Genomic DNA, 8339 nt, shown 5'->3' on the forward strand with positions numbered 1-8339 from the left:
TGTGACGAGCCAGTTGCTCGGCCACCATGGACCAGACGATTTCAATCGGCGAGAGATCTGGAGAATATGCTGGCCAGGGCAGCAGTCGAACATTTTCTGTATCCAGAAAGGCCCGTACAGGACCTGCAACATGCAGTCGTGCATTATACTGCTGAAATGTAGGGTTTCACAAGGATCGAATGAAGGGTAGAGCCACGGGTCGTAACACATCTGAAATGTAACGTCCGCTGTTCAAAGTGCCGTCAATGCGAACGAGAGGTGACCGAGACGTGTAACCAATGGCACCTGAAGCATCCCCAACTCTCTTGTGGTTCCCTTTTCAGGTACTCCACGTCGACGTCTGCTCGAAGATACGTATCGTCGGTACTTTTTCCGGCTTTACTTCCCGACGTGACAGCGACCACTCTCCGATGAGGTTTTTTTGCTATTACTGCGATTCTTGTAAATATCGCTTTTATTCAGTAATTTGCCCGGCTAAAACTCACCCCTTTTATGATTAAGACAGCCTGCGCCACCTTTAGGAGGGAGTGGGGACGTCAAAGAGTCACAAAAGTTCATATTAAGCAGTCCGTAAAACACGTAAACGTGTTAGTTGGCGTGTTAGTTAATGCCCTCGCTTTCCACTAGATGGTGTTGACTTATTGCTGAATAGCTTTAGTTCCGTAAAACCTTCACTGATTAGTACTAGGCAAATGAAATAAGTACAACACTCTTGTATTTCACTTTCACTCTATATTCAAGGATTAAGATGGTGTTGGATGATGGTCTATTTAAAAGGTTCCTAGCCTGGAGGAATCTAAATAATCCGCAAATGCCGATATGGACGCGCTCTACGTCCAGATTCGCAACTAACGGTACACGACACTTTCAAAAGTCCACGCGTTAATATCTGAATACCGGTACCTCTGAATTCACTCGTATCAGCAGATAATTTGAGTTTCTGTCGTCTATATGTCCGTAAAGTTCCAATCTAGCACTAAAGTCCTAAAATCCCCTTAATACTCCGTTGCTACCAACAGTCAGAGATCGTACACTACATCACTTTTAATCACCGTAATATTCGAACAGTTTATCGTGAATCTCAACACGATAAAGTCCAATATAATTATTGTCTCGCTGACTGACACGGGTTCCCCGCCCTTTAACGAAACAATCAAGGAAAAAAAGTGCTGCAATAATGACGATCAGGCCTTTTTATAAGTTCATCACAAGAGTTTAACGGCACTGCCTTCTCCATGACGGAATTTCCGTGGCTTTGCTGCACTTAGAAGTTAAACTACTTGCTGATATACTGTAATTTTGATCTGCAATTACCGAACTCTGATTCTACACTATTTTCCCCTCTAAAAATTCTATTCTTAATTTTAAATTATTCTTTTTATAACTTTTATCACTGTAAACTGAACCGAGGTGTTACACACCCCATACCATTACGCCGGGTGATACGCCAGTATGGCGATGACGAATACACGCTTCTAATGTGCGTTCACCGCGATGTCGCCAAACACGGATGCGACCATCACGATGCTGTAAAGAGAACCTGGATTCATGCGAAAAAATGACGTTTTGCCATTCGTGCACCCAGGTTCGTCGTTGAGTGCACCATCGCAGGCGCTCCCGTCTGTGATGCAGCGTCAAGGGTAACCGCAGCCACGGTCTCCGAGCTGATAGTCCATGCTGCTGGAAACGTCGTCGAACTGTTCGTGCAGATGGTTGTTGTCTTGCAAACGTCCCCATCTGCTGACTCAGGGATCGAAACGTGGCTGCACGATACGTTGCAGCCATGGGGATAAGATGCCTGTCATCTCGACTACTAGTGATACGAGGCCGTTGGGATCCAGCACGGCGTTCCGTATTACCCTCCTGAACCCACCGATTCCATATTCTGCTAACAGTCATTGGATCTCGACAACTCGAGCAGCAATGTCGGGATACAATAAACCACAGTCGCGATAGGCTACAATCCGACCTTTATCAAAGTCGGAAACGTGATGGTACGCATTTCTCCTCCTTACACGATGCATCACAACAACGTTTCATCAGGCAACGCCGGTCAACTGCTGTTTGTGTATGAGAAATCGGTTGGAAACTTTCCTCATGTCAGCACGTTGTAGGTGTCGCTACCGGCGCCAACCTTATGTGAATGCTCTGAAAAGCTAATCATTTGCATCTTCTTCCTGTTGGTTAAATTTCGCGACTGTAGCACGTCATCTTCGTGGTGTAGCAATTTTAATGGCCAGTAGTGTATACCTTCAGTTGCCTTACCTTCGTTAAAGGATATCCAGGTAAGCACAACTGATGATCTACCGCTCGATATTTATGCCAGACTGGTGAAAACCTGTAGGAGCTTCACATGTCTTGCTGTTTTATACTTCAACAAATTACCTGAAAAACATACACAGTACCAACAACCGAACGTAAAGCTGGGATCGGAAAGTGGAAGAATAGTGAAGGGGTCTACTCTTTCCAAAGCTTCCAATGATGATGTTTGAGTTGTTGGGCGCTCAACTGCGCGGTCCAATCGGGCCACTTTCCAGAATCTTCATGAAAGGATGAGGACAACGCCAAAACCCAGTCCCTGGGTAGAGAAAATCCCCAACCCGGCTGGGAATAGAACCCAGGCCCTCGTGATCCAGATGCAGCAACACTAAGCCACTAGACCACGAGCTGCAATTTGTGCTGTTCATCTGTATTGCGACATCAAAAAAGAAAATAACGATATTTTATTTAATGTGCTCATACAGTGCAGAAAAAAACATCATTTAAGTTGTAGGTGATTTGTGCTGTAAAGGGTGCGAAATGTAACAGAGCTACCTGCGTTACTTGGCAGCAACAGCGCCTCTAACCCAAATGAGCACCGAGTCGGACTGAGTGCTCTGATGGCTGATGTCCGCACTTCGGCTTCAGCTGTACACCAGAGGTCGTACGGGCTGCCTTGCCAGTCTCTTTGCAGCCCGTGACCAGATCGTTTTCTGCCGGTGAGAGACTTGCAAAACATTGTGGCCAGGGCAAAAGCTCAGCACCCGACATACCGAGTCAGGTCAGGACAGCGACGGCAACACATGGTCATGTGTTATCTTGTCGAAAGATAACGTCATGGTTACCTCGAAGGTAGGCCACTTCCACCAGCCTTGACACGTCAGAAACATAACGACTGTAGGACAAATTAGCTGATTGCGAACCAGAGGCGATCGTGTGCTTTGTTGGGTCCATATGACGAAGACGGGTGCAGTCTAATCTGGCAACGTTCGCTCTCACTTACACACACAGGCAAGGCTACCCTGATGCCGTACTCAGAAGGGGAACTCGCCTGGGTGCCTATTCTGTATCTTTCCGCCATTGTGCCGATCGTTTTGGTATGCAAGAGCACCGAACGGTCTAGTACTCGAATTAGAGTCCCATCTTTATTCAGTATGCATTTCGGTAGCGATACCGTTCGGCTCTAGAGAACCGAAGCGCTGTTGTCGGTTCGCGTTGCGCAAGCCAATCAAAGGCAAGCGGCCGCAGATCCGCGCATGCGCACTGCAGAGCGCACAGCGCCACGAACACAAAGCGGCTAGCAGACGACACAGGCGCGCTATTCTTCACAGTAGCGAACTTGCGTTTTTTGCAGTACGAACTGTTGCTAAAATACAATCGGAAATGTCGGACGAAAATGATTTCAGCTGAAATGCATAGAAATTTTTACAGTTTCCCTGACCGCATGTTTCCATGTATGCATAATAGCGATAGCGTTTTTGCTTGTATTCTGCAGATTGTCGTAAATTCCGCATTATGTCATCTTATTCTAATTCACAGTGACATCGTGTTTTGGATTTTACGTTTCGGAAAATGAGTTGGGAATTGTGTGTAGTACCACATTGCACTGATACATCTGTAAAAACACTCGAAAAATTGATCGAGAGTTTCAAAGAATAAGAAGATAAACAGAATGTGGTTATAACTCGCTCCTAGAGATCCAAATGATTAAGTAGCCCATTTCCCTATATGATACGTCACGATTTCGGTCTTAAAAACAAAACTGAAAAAACGCGTTTTCAAGAGCTCCTGCAGTTTACAACATGCACCTTATGAATGAAAATGTTTCGTATATGGTGCTACAGTCTAAAAATATTACGGCGGATATCTTACATCTCTGTCTACTGTTGTTGAGGATTCGATCGCAGTTAAAGACTTGTGACAAGCAAGATTATGAAGATGACTGCTGCTAGTTACATTCCCAGTAATTTAAGTTGTGTTCTTAGATTCCTGTCAGACTGCATACTTGGAAATCGCTACATATTAGGAAAAAATGGTGAACTATTTCTGACAAGAAAAAATATAAAGGTCACTGTCGGTTGTTTCACTCAACAGTAATTCCATCTCCAACAATTTCATATGTCTCAGAACGTGTTGTATATATGAAGAGGAAAAAAAAAATTCTTGCATCCATCCGTGTTTGAGCCCGTGTCCTCGCATGAAGCAATCCCGCATGCTAACCACATGGCTACACTAATCAACAGCTACTTGTGGCTGAAAACTTGTACTATTGCAGAGGAACGTAGGCTGACTTCATTGCCAAACAATGCTGCGTAAGTCAGAAATGCGTTATAGTTTCGAAGGTTTCTAATACCAGAATACCAGGCTTCACATAATTGCTTTCCATTGTTACTTGAAAGTTGTAAACCTGTTTAGATAGTTACTAACTAAACCATTTGTGGGAAAAAGTACACAAAGTCACTAGTAACGTCAGTTCAGACTCATGTAATATATGTAAGCAGAGCCGATGTCTTGCTATTTAATGATCTTTAAACTCTTATTTGCATTAAAATAGCACGTATTATGAGAGAATATTGACCTAAAATGTTTTCTTTTTGGATGTAATCATTCACAGTAACAACCTAACTTAACCATACTTCTAACAAAGGAAAATAGTCTATTACGAACTCACTTTCCAACCGGATGCGTCCTCTGGTGGTTCTTTAGTAACACAATCACTAAATCCAAAGCTAAAACCGTTAAATATGTTTAAAATAACGAATTATAGGTGTACATAGACCACAGCTCACCGATCGACAGGGCCACGCCAAAATCCAAAACCTCTCGGTACAATTTTCGTAAAATCGGTGGGAGGACCGTTCGGTAACAGGTCTCAGAAGCTTACTGAGTAGCATATTTCGGTAAAGAACCGAAAATGACGTCACTACCGAAACGAACCAACTACACGGATCGATATGATCGATACAGAACACGGCCCCTGGAGAGGCGGCGCGGCGCCCGGCGCCCGTGGCTCCCGCGTCCATTGCTGCCGCTGGCGGCGCCGCAGTCGGCGCGCCCCGCTGCGCTTCCTCGTCGCAGTCCGCACTCTTCCAGGAGTCCTCGCGCCGCGCCGTCCGCCGCCTCGCTCCGCACGAGGACACTTCCTTCCTGAGCCGAGGTACGCAACGGGGCTGCGCGAGCCTGCACAGCACAGCCGCACCAACAGTGTGTGTGTCCTCTCGGGCGCCATTCGCGTGGCGGTGTTAAAGATCCTGCGTGGCGCTGAGTACGGCGCAGCTCGACCCGTCGACTTCATACTCGCACGACATTCGTCGCATCCCGGTCAGGAACGTCACAGAAGGAGACAGAGCGCGGCCTCTGTGGGCCACCCACTGACCTGCTGCCCTGCCTCTGCCGAATCCCAACACACGCTGGCAGTCGTTTCTCCTCTCTACCCGAGGCTTTCACAACACAATCTCCTCACAGACAAACAACATTCAAATGTGATATCTGAATGATAGCTGTGTAATCTTCCCATATACACAGAATGTAGATTGACTCGTAACAGCTTCATGTGGCTGCACTGAAATACAAATCACTTCATACCAAACTTCCTGGCAGATTAAAACTGTGTGCCCGACCGAGACTCGAACTCGGGACCTTCGCCTTTCGCGGGCAAGTGCTCTACCATCTGAGCTACCGAAGCACGACTCACGCCCGGTACTCACAGCTTTACTTCTGCCAGTATCAGCAAGGTTCGTAGGAGAGCTTCTGTAAAGTTTGGAAGGTAGGAGACGAGATACTGGCAGAAGTAAAGCTGTGAGTACCGGGCGTGAGTCGTGCTTCGGTAGCTCAGATGGTAAACCACTTGCCCGCGAAAGGCAAAGGTCTCGAGTTCGAGTCTCGGTCGGGCACACAGTTTTAATCTGCCAGGAAGTTTCATATCAGCGCACACTCCGCTGCAGAGTGAAAATCTCATTCTGGAAACATCCCCCAGGCTGTGGCTAAGCCATGTCTCCGCTATATCCTTTCTTTCAGGAGTGCTAGTTCTGCAAGGTTCGCAGGAGAGCTTCTCTAAAGTTTGGAAGGTAGGAGACGAGATACTGGCAGAAGTAAAGCTGTGAGTACCGCGCGTGAGTCGTGCTTCGGTAGCTCAGATGGAAGAGCACTTGCCCGCGAAAGGCAAAGGTCCCGAGTTCGAGTCTCGGTCGGGCACACAGTTTTAATCTGCCAGGAAGTTTCATATCAGCGCACACTCCGCTGCAGAGTGAAAAACTCATTCTGGGCACTTCATACCACTTTGATAATTTGTTGTTGCCACTCATGGCGTAGCAGTTTTAATGCTCGGCGTTGTATCCTGCATTATTTTCTTGTATATATCGCCATTTACATAATTATTTAATTATTAACTGATTGGAAGATTCGTGTAAGATATCTTCCGAGACGAATAAAGCATTTCATATTGTACAGAAACCAGATGGCAGTTAATAAGAGTCGAGGGACATGAAAGGGAAGCAGTGGTTGGGAAGGGAGTGAGACAGGGTTGTAGCCTATCCCCGATGTTATTCAATCTGTATATTGAGCAAGCAGTAAAGGAAACAAAAGAAAAATTCGGAGTAGGTATTAAAATCCATGGAGAAGAAACCAAAACTTTGAGGTTCTCCGATGACATTGTAATTCTGTCAGAGACAGCAAAGGACTCCGAAGAGCAGTTGAACGAAATGGACAGTGTCTTGAAGGGAGGATAGAAGATGTAACATCAACAAAAGCAAAACGAGGATAATAGAATGTAGTCGAATTAAGTCGGGTGATGCTGAGGGTATTAGATTAGGAAATGAGACACTTAAAGTAGTAAAGGAGTTTTGCTATTTGGGGAGCAAAATAACTGATGATGGTCGAAGTAGAGAGGATATAAAATGTAGACTGGCAATGGTAAGGAAAGAGTTTCTGAAGAAGAGAAATTTGTTAACATCGAGCATAGATTTAAGTGGCAGGAATTCGTTTCTGAAAGTATTTCTATGGAGTGTAGCCAGGTATGGAAGTGAAACATGGACGATACATAGTTTGCACAAGAAGAGAATAGAAGCTTTCGAAATGTGGTGCTACAGAAGAATGCTGAAGATTAGATGGGTAGATCACATAAATAATGAGGAGGTATTGAATAGGATTGGGGAGAAGAGGAGTTTGTGGCACAACTTGACAAGAAGAAGGGACCGGTTGGTAGGACATGTTCTGAGGCATCAAGGGATCACTAATTTAATATTGGAGGGCAGCGTGGAGGGTAAAAATCGTAGAGGGAGACCAAGAGATGAATACACTAAGCAGATTCAGAAGGATGTAGGCTGCAGTAGGTACTGGGAGATGAAGAAGCTTGCACGAGATAGAGTAGCATGGAGAGCTGCATCAAACCAGTCTCAGGACTGAAGATCACAACAACAACAATTTGGCACTGAAAAAAGAAATCGCCCAAATGAGAGATCGGCCACAGCAGGTACAAATACGTCACGCAGCAAAGTAACACACAACAGCCGCGTAGGACGATTCCAGGAAACAAATAATGGTCCCACACTCTTCTTCCCCTTAATTCTCGAGAATTACGCCGACTCTCTTCCAAAGATTCCCATTTAACCCTGTGGCACATAGCGTCCACTATAATGGACAGCTGTTAATGGTCGCTTCTTTGGCATTTTTAGTCAGTCCTGAGGCGGCAAATGCACACAGTTCACTGCAGTGGGCACTCCCTACTGGTGTTGTGTCCTGGGTGCATTTGCAGCCTCAAAACTGATTGAAAACGCCAGAGAATTGACCATTATACGTTGTCCACTGCAGTGAAATTCATGCACCACAGGGTTAAGTTTCGCGACCAGTTGTTTCGTACGGGATACTCGGGTCTGTCACGGTCCAGTTCGTTCGACGTCCGTTGTCGTGTCTACTCGATAAGGACTCAGAAGACTGGAACTATATAGTATAATTGGTCCCACTTGTATGCGATTTTACAAACTCATTTTTGAAGAACATTTCTAATAAATCCGAGTCTTACGGTCACTTTCCTTAGTACTGACATTACGTAATCGTCCATTTCATATAATTTTTCAGTGTTA

This window comes from Schistocerca americana, chromosome 7 (genome assembly GCF_021461395.2).
Source record: "Schistocerca americana isolate TAMUIC-IGC-003095 chromosome 7, iqSchAmer2.1, whole genome shotgun sequence".
NCBI classification, from domain to species: Eukaryota; Metazoa; Arthropoda; class Insecta; order Orthoptera; family Acrididae; genus Schistocerca; species Schistocerca americana.